General features: G+C 38.3%; 1 pseudogene; it reads right to left on the reverse strand.

Moving 5' to 3' along the window:
- Window positions 1-5,101: 5,101 nt before the first annotated feature.
- LOC139461586 (uncharacterized) lies at window positions 5,102-18,366 on the reverse strand (annotated as a pseudogene).
- Between the last annotated feature and the right edge of the window lie 223 nt (window positions 18,367-18,589).

Here is an 18,589-nt window from a genome sequence, read left to right on the forward strand (position 1 = left end):
CCCCTGTCAAATTACCCGAAAACCAGATGCAGAAAAATCATTATTGTGCCGTATCTTCTAACAGATGATATTCGTCACACATGTGTTGCACCGTCGTATTACACAAAGCAATATTAGTATTGATTATGCCTCAAAGTGAGATTGACCAATATGAGAGCAGATCTACTGACCCCACATGAGCCCGTATACCGTCAGTAAAAATCCAAGATGGTTCATACTGACCTAATATGAGACCGTATACCGTCAGCAACAGCCATCTTGGATTTTCCAACACCCACCTCACCTATATCACATGGAAATTCTGGTACCGAAATTTGTTATTTGACACTGTTTTGTGTTTTACTATCATTAATTTTGATGTGCAAGGACATTACTCGTTCGTGACTTTATTGATAACGATTATTGTTAAAAGTTTCAACAAGGTTTGGCTTCTAAGGTTTAAAGAGTAGTCTCCCTTTGACCCTTTAAGTCAAGGTACGGTTGTAAGTGTCAAGTTTTCATTTAGACATGACTCGTGCGATATGGATACCAGAGAGTGTAAACTTTTCGGCATAATATATTCGTTATAGTGTCTTTAGTTGTCGTATACGGTGTCATATTAGGTTAGCAGAAAAATATTTAGGCCACAATATTTAGGCCACAAACATTTCAGTTGAAGATGAGTTTGCAGAAATGCACATGTTTTTTTTATGTTCCCAGATTGTATTTTAAAACTTGTGCGCGATGTGTATCTAAATCCCCCGAATAGAAATCACATGGGACAAGTGCGGATCTAATGATAAAAATCAGTTTTGTGTGTGAAAATTCCGTAAAAGAAAAGGAAATCCATGATTAAAGTTGTCTTGGAAGATGTGTGTATTGGAGTTTTCGTTTATCGTAAGTATATTTTATTATCTTGATACGCCTAATGTAGGTCACAACATCTAGTGTATTTCGTTACATATTTATCTGTTGCTCGTGTGCATTGTAATGTTGATACACGTGACATATTCAGATGCTGTGGTAAAGCTAAGAAATATTGGCGCAACGTCTGATGCTTCAGATTAGGCCCCTTCCTAAACACTGGTTGAAAAATCTGTGTAATATAATAATTTAAGTTTTATAAATATAATCTGATTATTGTGTGGTATAGATCTAGAATCTAACTGTTGAATGCAAATGTCCAAAACTAAACAAATATCTGTAGTTTTCGGATTGAACTGAAAGAATCTTGTCGCCAGTGTCGTATTTATGTATCGTTACTGTTATATTAACCGATACTGTTGTTCAGCTTATGTTCTGTCGTAAAAAAATTCAACACAATACACTTTGACCACAAATGCATTGAATGTGTCACATGTACACCCGACCATGTGCTTTGCTATTTATAGCGCAACCGTAAATACATGTAAGCTCCGCACACTGTGATTGATGCAGACCCCAAACACGATCGATTCGATTTTTTTATGATACAACTACAGAAAATGTATTGACTAATAAGTAGATATGGAGCCATTTGTGGTATCCATGGTTTGTCATTCAAGTTGATACGAAGTTTGACGGTCAATGGTGATCTTGTTTGCGTACGGTTTTCAAAAAGCTTCTCCCCACACTCGGTTGTGTTTACACTGTCAGTCACTGTTCAAAACTGAAACACCGCCACTTTGCGGGCTATTTATATTCAGTGTGTGGCTTTAATACTTCCATTCCACGCATTGGGCAGTGTGTATAAATTGGGCTGTTTAGTAAAAACTGCACATTGTTTGTTGTTTACAGAAAGCTTCGTGAATGTTGCACAAATTCGAGATAGTAAGCCATATATTTTTTCAAGGTATATTTGTTACTGCTTTCAGTTCCCTAAGAACAGTTGTTTCGTTTTGTCATTAAATCTGGTCCTACTAAAAACCTGTGGTCTGAAAATAGTCACATTGAATCCAAGATCTAAGTTGAATATGGATTTTTTTTTTATAAACCCTTATAACATATAAGTATTTACCACAAAATCAATTTCTAAGGACAACTACCTGTAAATGTTCAGTCGTTCATAATACCAGAACGACAGGTGTGGTGATTTCAAAAGCTAAGCTATCGAACTTTGCCTGATGTTGCCAGTTGGGTGTACACAAACATATTGCACGTTGTATTTGCCTGGAGAACACCGAATCTACTGGCAGCATAAAACAGGTCAGATAGAATTCTTCAATTCCTTATTTTCCTTGTCTCTTTGAATGTGTAAATTTAAATATCATTCAGTTACTTTGATTTATATAATGAAATAGAACCCGACGATTGCTAATCGTTGAAAATAAATGTTGGATATTTATATGATTTGATAAACAAAACAACAAAACAGCAAAACAGGCCAACTGATATGCAGTTTGAAGGCTTGCTTGAAGATATTTAAATTTAGAACGTTAGATTCAAGTTTATGATATCAGTCCAATAATGATGGTGTTGAACACTATGACATTAATTTAAAGAACACTGTTTTGGTAATGTAAAAGCATTGTAAGTATCTACTCCTCTGGTAAAAATGTTCCTTTTTGTGTGATTTATTATTATTTGTTCACAGCAAAATGGATAAGGGTCAGCGAAGACGTGCCAAAAACTGTATTATGAAAGTTTAATCATTTGTTACATGTATATGTACATGCCGCAACAGAGAGAACGCTATGCCTTCAAAGTTCAGTTGTTTTCACTCTTGAGTTAGATATGCAACGAAAGCAACCATGTGGTAACCAGTTTTAATGAAAACAATGAATGTCAGTTATACAAATGTACCCCACAAACTCCGCAATATTAAACCGTAAAGGAGGTGATACTTACAATGCATTTACATTACCATAGCATTGTTCTTTACATTAATGGCATAGTGTTCAACACCCTCATTTAGTTTCTTGTTTGGCATATCCTCATCCACTGTAATAACATGTGTGTGTGTGTGGGTAGGGGGGGGGGGGGTGTCTAATTTATTAGCGAATCTTTTGGGGGGTCTGCAAGTGACAGGCAGACCATGGAACAGTTTCCTTTACACAACCCATCACATGGTATGTTTGAAAAACAGGATAGCATTATGGCTGACAGGGGCATTATGGTTCAAGTCTTATTTGCAGCCCAAGATGTTCAAGTAAACACCCCAACTATGTTAAAAGGCAAATCACAGGTAGAACCAGAAGATGTTGTTAAGGACAGAAGAATTGCTTCTAAAAGAATCCATGTTGAACGGATAATTGGTCTGAGTAAGAAAAACATCTCCCACGAAGTAAAGTAGTACTTGGATCGCGGATTGTTTATGTTTGTTTTGCTATTTCAAATTTCAGATATTCTATTGAAAATGAGTTTGCTTGAAGCATTTCTTCTTTGCGATATTTGTGACTGAAATTTGTAGTAGTAGAATTTTATTCAGTAGTGTTAGTGATTGAGAATTGTTTTACACCGCTTTTAGCAATATTCCAGCAATATCATAGGTTGGGGGTGGGGGGGGGGGGGGGGGGGGGGAGGGGACCCCAGAAATGAGCTTCAGCCATGGTACCCATGTCGGGAATTGAACCCGGGTCTTCAGCGTGACGAGCAAACACTTCAACCACAAGGCCACCCCACTGCCTTATACAGTAATAATAAAATCGGTATGGTCACATGGCCTATAGTACAGTTTTCCGTAATAATAAGTGGTCATGTGAGAGCTCGTAATTTGGAAACATGTTTCATATACAGAGCAACAGATTTACGGAGATGTGCATTTTTTGTATTTAGCTAATTGACCATTGAATGAGTGTTGTTGAAGCTATGAAAAGGAAAAGGAAAAGGAAAAACATGATTTACAATATATACTAGCCACATAAAGAAACTGTGCACGGAGAAAATATATTCTGGATTGAAATAAAACACAGCAAAAACAAAATGATGCAGACGCTGTAGCAGCTGAATGATCGGACCATAAGAAAATGTCAACGGGACCTGAACAACAGCTGTTACGATGACGTCAGAAGATCAAAATGGAATAGGGGGTCAAACGACAAAGTCACAAAGTCAATAACGGGTATGACCACCCTGTGCGTGAATCACAGCAGTGCATCGGCGACGCATGGAGAATGGTGAAGGAAATCCATTGCGACCCTAGCCGTGTGAAGACGAGCGTTGTCCTGTTGAAATGTCAATCCTGGGCCATGACGTTGCAGGAAAGGAATGACCACAGGCCTCAGAATCTGATCTCTGTAGCCGACACCGGTGAGATTGCCCTGAACAACCACCAAAGGGGTTCGGTGCCGTGCTGTTATCCCACCCCAAATAATCACAGAGCCACCTCCAAAACGATTCCTCTCCACAATACAGTTGCGTGCATAACGTTCTCCCAAACGCCGGTAGACACTTTGGCGCCCGTCACTGTGGGAAATGTTGAACCTCGATTCATCTGTAAAGACAACATTTCTCCATCATATTCGAGGTTGGCAAACATGATTTAGACACCATCTTAGACGGCTGACTCGATGACGGTGTGTCAGGATGGGACGTATGGCAGGGCGTCGTGGTCGAATCCCGTACTGACGTAAACGATTCCTGACAGTGTTGGGATGGATACGGCGCAGTCCAGGAATTGTCTGGGACGTCGTTACTGCCGTTTGGAACCTGTGTCGGAGATGTGTCACTCGAATCCATCTGTCTTGGCGTCTTTACTCCGGGACGTCCTGAACGTGGATGGTCGGCAACGTCATTTGTGTTCTGATAACGCCTCACCAATGCCGATATCGAGTTACGATGGCATTGGGAATGTGTTGCCACCTGTTGTTGTCTCATTCCCGCTCGGATCATTCCAATGGCTTCATGATGCTGTGCAGCTGTCAATCTTGGCATGATTTGCTTGTGATATGCTTGTGTCTGCGCCTGAGAAGTTTTGAATTTTTGAATGACCACAGATCATGCTTTCCAAAGTGACAGCGTGTACAGCTGCACAGGTTGCACGTTCAGTAACACATTGCACGTCCATAGGCCCCCATCAATGACGTCATATCGCATGGCACGTGCATGAGCGCTTGAATGTCTCCAATAATTGCTGCGTTCAAACCTATATTTCATATATTGACGATGTGCCCTTATATCTATATTTTCTCCGAGCACAGTTTCTTTATGTGGCTAGTATAGAAGCAATGTATGGTCTTAGATGTTTGGTATAGAACAGTTCAAGTTTTGGATTTAATGAGTACTAACTGAAATCTTTATCAACACTGATCTTTTCTACAAACATGTCACAGAATGTGTAAAGAACAAAATAGCAAACTTTACGCTTTGCTAAATACATCTGTCCCTGTACCTGACTGTAGTAGTGACTACTGGGATTTAAACAAATCTAATTGTTTACATTGTAATGAAGATATGGAAAATGTTTACCAGGTTTAATGTGATCATTCCTTCCAGCATATGGACATTTTACCTCAACCAAGTTATAACTATCAATACCTAGTAGCACCTAGATAGGGTTCAGAACAGGACACACATAGACCTGCCTTTTTTGTTTTGATATTGTACATAGACTCAAATTTTGAAAGTGCTCTTTTCTCATACTGCTTTCCATGAATTATAGACTTACATGATAATATGTTTGTGGACACATTTGATTTGCATAACTTCTCCTTATGTCTTCGCTTGGTAATTTTGCTCACTTCACCAAACCTTGAGGCTGTGAGGCGCCACTTTCTTTCTCTGTGCCACACTGGGCTCCGGAACTGGTCTTGCGTTGCTGCCATAGTATCTTTTGCAGATTCCTCAGTTACCTGCAAAGAAAAACAAAAGTCAAGACATAAAAGAGATGCCCCAAACAATATTTTTCACATAAGTAGTTTATTTTACATGTCAGTAATCTGAAAAATACCTAATATACAAGTCTATTTTTCTGTTACAAGGGAACTAATCTGCTTGATCATGATTAGGCATTTTCAAAATTAGTTAATTGCATTTTACAAATGACTCATTAACACACGATGGTGGCAAAGCTGCAAGTGCCACCATCATTGGATGCAGAACTGTCTTCTTAAGAATGCTCGATTTTAGTTAATTTTTTACTGCTGAGGCCAAAGCTATCCTAACAGCTTTGACCTATATTCAACAACAAAACCAATCAAAACCACCATCTTCTCTGATTCGTTATTTTGCCTTCAGGCACTTAAAAGTGTCTCACCATATCACCCTGTTATCTTTGACATTTTAGAACTCTAACATGATTTTTCCACTGGCCAATGTGACATCGTCTTTTGCTGATTACCAAGTCATGTAGGCATAACTGGTAACTCAAATGCCGATACTGCAGCTAAAGCAGCTCTTGATAAACCGTTATCTCTACTTTTTATCCCGTATAGTGATTTCAAACCAACCATCAAATCTTATACTCGGGATCTCACGCAAAAGAGGTGGGACACTCAAGTAGGAAGCAATAAACTAAACAAATTGAAATCAACAATCGGTCACACCTACTTGGGTTGTCATTCAAGGCATGACGAAGTCGTTTTACGACGATGTCGTATCGGCCACAGTCGGTTCACACACGAATACCTGCTTGAGACAGATGAGGACGAACCTCCTAAGCGTATTACTTGTGATGAAAGGTTCATCGTCAAGCAATATAACATCGTCAAGCATATGTTGCTTGACTGTGTGGACTTTGCAATCGCAAGGGAATCACATTATCAAAGTGTAAATCTAAAAGATCTCTTTTCCCGTGTCAGCGGGCATCTCATCATAAACTACTTGAAAGAAATTGGTCTGTATTATACATTTTAAATATGTATGTGAATAATTAAATGCTTGTTTTTAACTTTGGTGTGATGCTACTATTAACAGACATTATTGAAGGCTCTGTCCAGGAGGTTAAAGTACCGTAAACATATTGCCCCCTGTGTGACACGTAATCTTATCATAATCAATGTGGGTTTTTTGTTTGTTGTTTAACGCTGCACTCAGCAATATTCCAGCTATATGACGGCGGTCTGTAAATAATCGAGTCTGGACCAGACAATCCAGTGATTAATGTTATGAGCATCGATCCACGCAATTGGGATCGATGACATGCATCACTCAAGTCAGCGAGCCTGACCACTCGATCCCGTTAGTCACCTTTTACGACAAGCATAGTCACCTTTTTACGGGAAGCATGGGATGCTGAAGACCTAGTCTATCCCGGAATCTTCACGGGTCCATAATCAATGTAACTATCATCAACCAGTGGCTTTATGCCAACTCATCGATGAGTATTTTTTAATATTGGCTAGCATTGTGCACAACCACCAGTGGCTAAAGTGATGACGTAAAACTTGCTAGGGTATCATGCAGGATGCAGAGGTACTGTAAGACCTCATGATCCCCAGTGAGGTGGCCTAGCTTTGGCTACTGGTGGCCTATAGCCCGTGTTTTGAAACTGTATATATAATATTGTTGTGCTCAAATATGTTTCATGAATTGTTTCTAAATATACACTACTGCCTAAAAGTTCATTCCTCTAACACGCGTTGAGAAGGCGTGTAACACGCATGTGACACGCGTGCTCAACTGGTTGCACACGGGTTGAGCACCTGTTGAACACGTGTGTGCAACGGGTGTGCTGCGCGTCTGCAACCCGTTGAGCACGCGTGAGCCACTCGTTGCGTGTAACACGGGACCGGGTTTCAGTTGAAGTTGGAAAATCAAATGGATGGTGAGATAAATCAAAACAGTGAATCTTGAGCGGCCATTGAAAACCTGTGTTCACCAGACCATGAACACAAGGTCGACCCGTCTTAATTAGTGTCCGGTTGCTGGACTTTAATGGCATGAACCATTCCACAAGGGTTCAGTCTAGCCATTATGGCTACCCGACAGTAGAACAGTAGTGAGTTTAGAAGTGAGTTTATTGCTAGGGGAATCCCCGAGTTGACACGAGTGTCGCGGGTTGGTAAATGCTCGCCATTAATGAAGTGATTGTTTGTGGATTGCCAACATATTCGTTATAAGTTTTGCCCACGTGAGTCAATCAGGGTTACTCCAAATTTGACGTTTTTCGTTCGCCAAATTTATGCTTCAGAGAGTAGGGCTGAAACGATATAACGGGACACCGATGCATCGCGATTCACTCCATACGACACCGTGTGCGATTTGTGAGGTGCTGTATCTCGATTTTTCACGACACGTTTTTTTAAAGACGTATATACGTACTTTTTTTTTGTTTGTAAATAAACTGTTATCACAGATACGTTTTTAATGTGTTTTAACTCTTTCAACACCGTAGGCCGGTAAACCGGCCAAGAAGCATCGAATCCCCAGGGTCCGTAGGCCGGTTAACCGGCCAGGCCTTAGTCACGTCAAAATAGTATATAGTTTTAAGAACCTACCTGTCATACCATTCATTTATTAAATCTATCAAATCTCACAATGTCTGAAATTAGTATTCTATTTCAATTTATCATTTTTTATCTACAGATTAAAAAGTTATTCACTATTTCCCGCAATGTCATTGAAAATATAATTCTCGGAAACACACTTCGAGCAAAACAAAGACATTTCAAGCAAATCTTTAAGTGTATTATTCAAAGTGATAAATAAAATAAACAAAAATATATCTAAAAGTGGTCAAACTTACAGCTAAGTTATTATTTCCATCTTTCAATGCGATTGCGTGTAATGTTAGTCAAATGACATCTCGGCTTTCGGCGCCTCGAATTCTCGGCTTTCGGCGCCTCGAATTCTCGGCTCGGACACGATGTTCAATTGCCAAAATATATGCCTGAAAATTCTTTGTCGTAGCTTGTAACCTAACATGATACATCCACGAAGCTCAATATTGTTAACATAGATCGCGATTTCCTGCTGAAAACGTTCAGAATAACACGATTTAACCAACATATTTCGTAAAATTCTGAAATTCATCATACACGAGGATTTGTAATTTGATTGCCTGCCTCAGGTCACGTGCTCAAATTTGACCAATCATGAACCTTGTAGCAGATTTCGGCAAGAAAGCGTCATCAGAAACCATTTGTTATCCAATGAAACCTTATGTTATAGCTACGAAAGGACTCCGGGCAATTTACGAGCGTGTAGATGAAAACAAAACAAGCTTTCTAGCGATGTGTCATATGTCAGTCTTCGACGAACGTGTTATTCATACGAATTTTTCGAAAACGGAGGTATTTCTTCATGTAACTGAGCAAACAGCCGCTGTTACCTGGAAATGAGTGAAGACAGATACATATATAATTCTTTTTAAAATAGGTTTCCAATTACCTAAACAATGAAAATAAAAAGAAATGATAAGTAGATCTTTTGAAATCTTATATTTGACCCAAATCGTCAAATTTTCGCTTCTTTGGTCCTTAATTTGGACGTTATGAATGTGTTAGCTCACATTTTTTAAATTTACAACGAACTTAATTAAGTTGTCACTGCATTATTTAAATAATGTGATAAACATAAAGTTCATGTTTATAAACACTAGGATTAGACCTTTCAAATTGTGTATGACATGGCAGTTGCTATAGATAATTGATTTTAATTGTTGTTTTTTGCCTTTATACATGAAAATGGCAAATCATTAGTTACTGGACACTGGTACACTTATTATTTACTCCCACCATCTAGGCAGAACTCACAAATATGTAAAACTTTTACTTTTGTGTTTGCTAGCCATTACATGGAAATGGCAGATGATTTATTAAGTTAAAATACTCATTACAGTACATATTTCATGACTCATGAACATTCATTCACGTTCATTTAATTTCCATTTTAATAAATTAAGTTTTATTCATTTATCACTTGTCTTCTCTTGTCACTATGTGTATCGTAGCGTATCGAGATACGTATGGAATCGTGATGTAAGTATCGAGATACGTATCGTATCGTGACCTAGGTGTATCGTTGCAGCCCTATTAGATAGTACAATTATGATTGAACAGTCACTGCTTATGTCTTATTATTTCACGAAGGAATATGTCCCATTTTCCCACATCCCAGTTTCTGTTTGGTATTTTGCAGAATTATTAAGAGAAAGTTTTGTGTGGGACTCACTAATTCTAAGAGGATATTGGAAATGAATATGAACAGTCATTTTGTCTCACTTTTGATAGAATTTTAGATCTTCACAATCAGCGGGTGTGAAAATGTAAACAGAATCTCGTTAGGTTTGATGATTTTTACAGAAGAAGAAGAAGAAGAAAATTATTTTATTTACCTGTCCGACACTGTACAACAGTGACAATAAAAATACACAAATAGTGTGTACAGTGTCCGACCATTATGGCCTACGAGACACGCAGGACTTCACATACATATGAGTAAAATGAGAATTATCACAGTACATACATATACATAGAAATGAGTTATCACCAGTTATCAGAACATTCTGATACTAATATACATTGAACTAAGTTAGAGACGAAAGACCCAGTTGTCTTCGCTGATATATGTGATGAGAAGCGCGGCTAGGGGTCTGACCACCTTATTGTTCCGCATAAAGAGCACGGTCTGATCGGCAGCGGACATCTGTTTAAAGTTTGGAGTTGATCGAGAAGCTAAATTCCATAAATCATAGCGTAAATCTGTATAGAGAGAACATTCAGCAAAAAAAGTGTATTTCATCCTCAACAGCATTGCAATTACAGAATTTACACATACGTTCAATAAGCGGTGTTTTGGGGCGGGTGAATATTCCCAATTCTATTTCTAATGGCGGTGAGCCGCAGCGAAACTTACTTAATTTACTGCGCTGACATCTGTTCATCAATAAACTGACATAGGGTTCTAATGATAAAGAATCTTTAAATGTACGTAACTTATTACCATTTACCTGGCCCGTATCGTTCCAGAGTCCATGTAACCAATCAAAATGGTCTAAGGATAACAGACATACTTTAGACAAGTTAAACTCCTCAGTAGAAATATTATTTAGATCATAAATGGGTAAATGTAAACTGACAAAGTAGTCGAAAACTGTATTATTCCAGGATCTACGGAATTTTACTGACCATCTGCAAATAATACTCAGCATTCGGGATTGATCTGCAGCATGCAAACCGCGCAAGAACCGAAGAATTTCAATTTTTTGTTTTGTAAATGAGGATGTCCAGTCCATTTCACCACGGACATCTAAATTTGGAGTCTTTCTACCGACTGCTAAGAAAAATCTACAAGCTCGGTTTTGGACAGCATTTATACAGCTAAATTCCTTAGTTCCCCAAATTGCCGATCCATAAGATAAGATAGGCTGGACTAAGTTATTGTACAAAGTTGTAAAAATGTTATAAGCTAAACCACCAGCTGCTTTGAATTTACAAATTATAACACCAAGTGCCCTATTTGCAGATTTAGCTATTTCTTTAACTGTAAAATTCAAATCAAGATGTTCCTGTAACCAAACCCCTAGGTACTTATAAGCGTGAGTACTTTCAACCTGATCAGACCCAATTGTAAAAACAAAATCGGACATTTTAATGTAACTGGGACAATAATGCACAACGTTAGTTTTCTTGATGTTGACAAGTAAGCGCCAGCGTGCGCACCAGTTTGCTACACAATCTAACATCCGCTGTAAAGAGTGCTCGTCAGGTGCTACCAGAGCAACATCGTCAGCATACTTTAGGATACTCAGCATGTCAGTGTCCAGGTGGATACCACAGTGTAAGCTATTAATTTCAGCAGCTAAATCATTTATAAATACAGAGAACAAAGTTGGTGATAAAGCACACCCTTGACGTACACCTGAGTCTACTGGAAAGCGGTCTGTGTGAGTATTGTTGGGGATACCAAAGGTGACAATTTAATATTAGAAGAAATTGGTTGTGAGTACTTATACCATTTGGATACGATTTTAATCCTTTCTTTCTCTGTGGGTAATCCTTTCACGTTGATTGAAGGAAGTCACTCAACCAGGTCATGACAATGGTTATGCGCAAGGCTCGGAATCGCGAAAAGATCACTGGGGGTTTCACCGAAGTGGTAAACGTCTAAGACCTGCATCACCTGGGGCTTTCCTCCCACATTAAGCTGACACGCCGCGATATAACTGGATTACTGTTAAACGCTGCGTTGAACCCAACTCACTCACTTACTTCATAGAAGCCTGGTATTTAAACGTGTTGAACAATAATTTGCAATAGCAGTGTGAAGGGAGAAAGACTGAGTTCGCGTTACATGCTTGGCCCTAATTCCTCCCTGGAATCATTCTCGCTGGTTGACCGAATAACATACGATACATTGCAGAGGTAGTGCGCAAAAGAGCTATCCGGGTAAGGGAGATAATCACTCACTCTCAGTGATACAGCTTGAATAAGATACGATGTACAGCATTGCAAGGTCACGCGTGATAAAGCTTTATACTGCGCACACAACTAAAGGAGATAATCGCTCAATGCGTAATAGGTAGATTTGTTAGTAAATTTATGGAACCTAATAAAGTCTATATATTTAATTTAATATCATAGATACAAATATTAAATTTTGGAGTCCGATAGGCACATGTTGTCGTTGTACGAAGGCATTGAAAACTGTTCATTGTCACGTCACATAACGCCACAAGGTGCGCTGAACTCTCGTGTAACCGCCCTTGGCAGCAATCACGGCTCAATCACCAGCTGTCAACATACAAAACAGAATAATACATCAAGATGACAGTTTTCATGTAAAGATTAAGTATTTCTAAGAAAATTAAAGATACATATTTCTAGATATTGTACATATCTTTAAGTTGCTTAGAAATACTTAATCGTTACATGGAAACTGCCATCTTGATGTATTATACTGTATTGTATATTGACAGCTTGTGATTAATTGTTACCAGATGGCTCCAGCTGGAGTAGCAGACGACACACTTTCCAACAATGGGGAAAAGGGTAAAAATATGAGTAGGCTGGTTATCATCGAGCAGACGACTCACCAGTCTAAGATGTATTGAAAAACCACACAGTTAATTCTCAAACTTATCTCATGTTAATTCAACAATTTATCACATACTTAGCAGTGGGATATTCTGTTAATAATCTAATTCTATTGAATGGTTCTGTACATTCTATCAATGTTTATTTGTACAAAGCTGTTTTATGTATGTACAGAAGTGAGACATAAATAAATTATTGTCTGTCTGTCAACACGTATACCGTACAATTAAACCGATTACACACAGGAGCTTCACTTTGAGCATCTTTGAGCTTCTTTAAATACCACGATCTGAGACACTATAAAGTGGCATTTAGGTAGACATCATACTTGTTAAAAGATGCAAACACATTTGATGTTACATCTGTGATGTTTAAGTTGTTTTTGACAGCCCGGGCCAAGTCGGGCCCAACACAGACAAAACAAGTCTGATAAAGACTATGTTGAGAACTGTAGAGGGAAAAGGGCTTCCCTTTGAGCACCTTGTTTTCTTTAAATACGATTTACTGTGACATTATAAAGTGGCATATAGGCAGATAAAATACTAAGCTACAAATGTAAACAACGATGATACATCTGTGTGTTACAAGTTGCTTTTGACAGTCCCGGCCAAGTCTGACCCAACACGAGCCAAACATTTCTAATAGAGACTATGTTGAGAATGTAGAGTGGGCTACACTTTGAGCACTGTGTTTTCTTTAACTACCGCAATATGAGACAATAAAGTGGTATATAATTAGATATAATACTAGTCTTTAGATATAAAGAATGATAGGAACTTTAGAAGTGCTAGGACAGTTCTTAAGCATTAAGAAACCCGACAGACACTTTTGACGTTCAATCCGTAATCTGTAGGTTTGTTCATACGGACAGGACGTCGATCTTTCTGAACATTGTTTTCACAAAACAGCCGATAATCCCTAAGCTTACTCTGCTCCATTCGCCTTATTCAAAACAAAATCCGCGAGTAGTTTCAGCTCTAGTGGCCAACTGCGAGAGTAGGCTTCTTTCCCGGGAATACCTCTGCCTTCTGGCTTCAAAAGACCGAAGCATTTATTTTGTAATCTAGGCTTACATGCATTTATACACACACACACACACACACACACGCACACACATAAATACACATACATATTTTACATACATTTAATCATACATACAGCCATACATACCATGCATATACACAGCCATGTAATCATACGTACATACTGAATAGGAAGCCTGTGTATTGATCTGTTGTCTTAATCACTGACCCATCAAGAGTGTCAGTCGGCATATATCAAATCTTTATAACCGGTGAGATTGTGATAACTGTCACACCTGCCTTATTTGTCTGAATGACACGTCTGAAAACAAGGGGTGAACCGTTACACAGTAACTCGGGGTAACGATTTTTTTGTGCTATAGAATCAAAGTACCGTTGTGCTGCATGTGTATGAAGTACATATATATCACGATGATGTGTCATTCCTTAATCAGTACGATGTATGGCATAAGTATATACACTTAAAAGTAGACACATGTTAACTATAATAATGACAGAGAGATAAATAAACGCAGGTCGGGTAAGTAGTATTACCTTGGTTAATTATAAGCTGCCATTTTTTTAAACAGTTTTTCATAAGATGAAAGAAATTATGGTGCAGAAAAAAGACTAACAATTAACACATTTTGTTTAGTCAGCAGCTTTCCTCCTGGCTATGGATGTGGAACACAGGCTTTAGGGTTACATATGAATCTTGTTATCGATGTATTTTAATGCTATTTGAATATCATTTTTTACTATCGTACTTACTTCATGTTTTAAATGAAACGGTTTATATTTATGTGTCACCACAAATTACAATTATTGCTTGTAAGTTCAACACAATTGACAAATACTCTAAAAGATATGACTAGTAAACCATTAATGTACTTTGAAAAATATATATTGTATATATTGTAAATGCCAGAATGATCTAGAATCTAGGATCAAGTAGAAGATATATGGACAGCAGCGCTGGGATTTTATAGCCCGTGAAAACAACACTGCTTTCCTCAATGTTTACCACTCCTGGCGGCCATTATGCAACGGCCATCTTACAGGTCTCTTCCAGTGGTACGGTAATTAGTAGAACCCTCTCCCTCAAGTGTATCCTCCATGATATAACCTACTCTCATTAATTAAATGCTGCCCTTGCCCAGCGTCACGGCTATGGGGCTGAGACAAAGAGACCCAGCCATCATAAGTAATTAGGGTCCAATAAAAAGCAATGCTCCACCAAACCTCATAAACATGATCACTGAAAGTCGTACTACAGACGTTTAATGTCAAATCACAAAAAAGCATTTGAATATCAATAACATTTAACAGGATCATGTATTCTCTTAACACCATCGCAAAACATCATGTAGAAGCCACAACAGTACTCATATTTTCCAACAAAATCACATCTAAAAATGAGACATCAGCAAGTACATATGTGTAATAAAATGTGTATGTGAATTCCTTATTCGTCAGGAAATCAAAAGGTTATCTCCTTGTTACCACCTCCAGGTTCAGCTAAACATCGGACCTCCTTTGGTCAAAAGTTTGTCCCCCCTCTAATGAGTGTGACACGCGTTGCACACGAGTGACGAAAGGGGTGCACACCCGTGTTCAACGCGTTGCACACGGGTATCACACGCGTGGCGGACGGGTTCCACACGAGTGACCAACGGGGTGCACACGGGTTGCGTAACGCGTTGCCCATGCGTGTAAGGGGAATGAACTTCTAGGCAGTAGTGTAGTATGCTCAAATATGTTTTTAAACAACACTTTGCATTAATGACTACATTGTAAATATATTAACTTGGTCTCGTCGCTATATGGCTGAGATAATGCCGATGCGACATAAATTTTAACTCACTCACTCATTAACACACAACCCCAAACAGTAAGATGTTGCTATGTTTCCTCACAAGCTATGATTTTAACTGTGTATTACAAAGATCAAATCTTAAAGACTTCAGGTTTTAAAGAAATTTACATGTACACGTATTATAAAACAGAATTTGCATTGTTGTGTACCTTCAGTGCCATGTTAACCATGTACTCTGTAAAGGCTGTTTAAGGTAGTGATGGTCCTTAGCATGAAGGGTGAAGATATCTCAGGGCGATATTATGAGATGACTTTGAGCAGTAGTTTGTCATCATGTTGCGCACATGATCATTGTAGCCACTCATCTGTCTGTATTTTTTGGGCCTTGGATCTTCCAGAATATGCCGAGACCATTTTCCTTTTGACGGCAGTTCTGCAGCTGTTACGGGTGATTCTGAATACAATATTTAGATACTACATTGTCATAATAATCCTGTTCAAAACAACACTTGTACAAATATTTAAAAACGTTTTCCACTCCAATATCCAACACATAAGTATTTAGTCATATACAGTTTCACATTTATATACAAAATCATAAATCATCAACTTTACTGAGGCATTTAGAAGTGATACACATAAGGAAGAGAATATATGGATGTCAACTTCTATATAATGAGGAACCCCCCTTAACCTCATAATAAAGAAGTTGACATCCATATATTCTCTTCCTCATCATAACATAGTAGTTGAGGCCTGGGTATGATATTTCCTTGGATGTAATATGATCTAAATTTTACGATTTTTGGAACAACTGCAATATTCCAGCTCTTTCACAACTAGAGACACCAGAAATGGGCTTCACACATTGAACCCTTTTAAGGAATCGAACCTGGTCCTTCAGCAAGACGAGTAAACACTTAGACCACTAGGCTACCCCCATTAACCCAAGCATAGAAGTCATGCATAAGATGTGATGTATGTGCAATTTAATTTCCCATTAATAAATTCACTTTCAATCAGTTTCAATCTAGTTCGGATTAGCATCATCTTTGAGTACAAATTTCATCATAATTTTTTTTTTATTTGATGGTGTGTAAATATTTTACCTTGTTTTTCATAGATGCACTGACGATGCCACTTAAGTATACATCAATAGATGCACGTATGTGAACACTGCATGTCAGCACCCTACCCCCATCAAGCATCAGAGAACCTTTCTCTATAGCCTTGATATCATGTGCAGCTTGGTTGTCTCCTGCCATACGGTAGATGAAGTAACCCTCAATGGTTTCTTTGGAAATGGGAGGCAGCAGTTGATGATGGGAAGGCATCAGCTGTTGAAATCCTGACGCTGGCCATGATGTATCTTCTGGACGTCGGATGGAGACAGATGGCCCAACAAAATCAATATTTCTGTCATAAGATTCAAGTCTGAAATGAAAATTAAATACATTTTAACTTGTGCAACTTCAGATTTGCATTAATGCATAATATTATAGGAAAACAATTCATATCATTATCACCATGACTAATATATCTCATAAATGACATGCATCAAGCAATGAAACCTGTACGATTAAATTGTGTTTGATAATCTCATGCCTGTATATCCAGAAGACAAATTAATACCAGATATACTGATACCATTTGAAAACGCATTTTCACATATTTTTGTGTGAGTGTGAGAGAGAGAGAATATTCTCACCCCTTCCCTCCTTTTTTTTCCTTTTGGGGAAAAATATTTTCATTTCGACAAGGACATTGACATGAAGGCAAACTTCCCTGTTTTATAAAATACCTAGATAAAAATATGGTAACTGTTAATGTGACTTAGACTCAGTAATCATTTCATGGACACAGAAATGTCAGTAAGCACTGCACTGTAAACTATCATAAGTCATTCAGAATTCTGGTGCCCATATCATGACGAAAAAGGAAGAGGAAATGGAATATAACACTATAATTTGACAAACATCTATATTTTGTAAATACAACAGGTTTCAAAGTTGTATAAACCTTATGGGTTTTAATGCCAAAGAATTATGGGAACATCTTCCGCCCGAAATCCCCATACTAAAGTAATATGTCCAATATATTGACGCTCAATCCTTTTAATTATTTTTAAAACAAATCTTGTCGGATACGGGCGGAAGTCGTACCGAATTTTGTTGAGAACTACGTGTTAAAACACTGCTGATCATATTCATAAAAAGCCCCCCTAAACTACAAAAGCAATCGGGTGTTCGAAAACAGATGACGTCTCTGGGGTGCGATGAATGTTAACAGACGACGGAAGCAATGGAGACTGCGCCTTTTATCGAGGATTTATATAATCTGAGACCGGGCGCCAAAGTTAGTACTTTTGTTATGGGTAACTATACGGTAGGTCATGGTTTAATGGAAGGCAACAACTGAAATATATCGATAGTTAATTTTGTCAGTCACAGTAGGCCTGACAGTGACAGGCAAGAAAAGGGCATAGTAGAAATTGCGGAGCATATCGCAGATTATGAATGTAAGCATATTTGATAACTAAAAAACTGGTTACATACCTCTCGATCAGTTCAAGTTTCCTTCCAGCTGTCGAAGGTTTTCGTTAAAAGAGCGCACATTTGAGTTTTGGCACTGACCATAGCAGGAACTGGCTGGCCATGTTTACATAAACGTGACTACGGCTCTACTTGAAATTCGCGCTAAATGATTCGCAGCGCATTCTAATCGCGGAACCGTCACAGAGTATGACAACTAGTATACGCACGCCCCTGGCGGATTAGTACGGCGGTATTCACGATTGGAAGCATCATTGTAGCATGTCTGTGCAGAAAATAGTTTTAAAAGTATAATAAGTTTTTCTACTTAAATTAGAGGTTTTTATG

The sequence above is a fragment of the Haliotis cracherodii genome, unplaced genomic scaffold, assembly GCF_022045235.1.
Source record: "Haliotis cracherodii isolate W230 unplaced genomic scaffold, xgHalCrac1.p SCAF_15, whole genome shotgun sequence".
NCBI classification, from domain to species: domain Eukaryota; kingdom Metazoa; phylum Mollusca; class Gastropoda; order Lepetellida; family Haliotidae; genus Haliotis; species Haliotis cracherodii.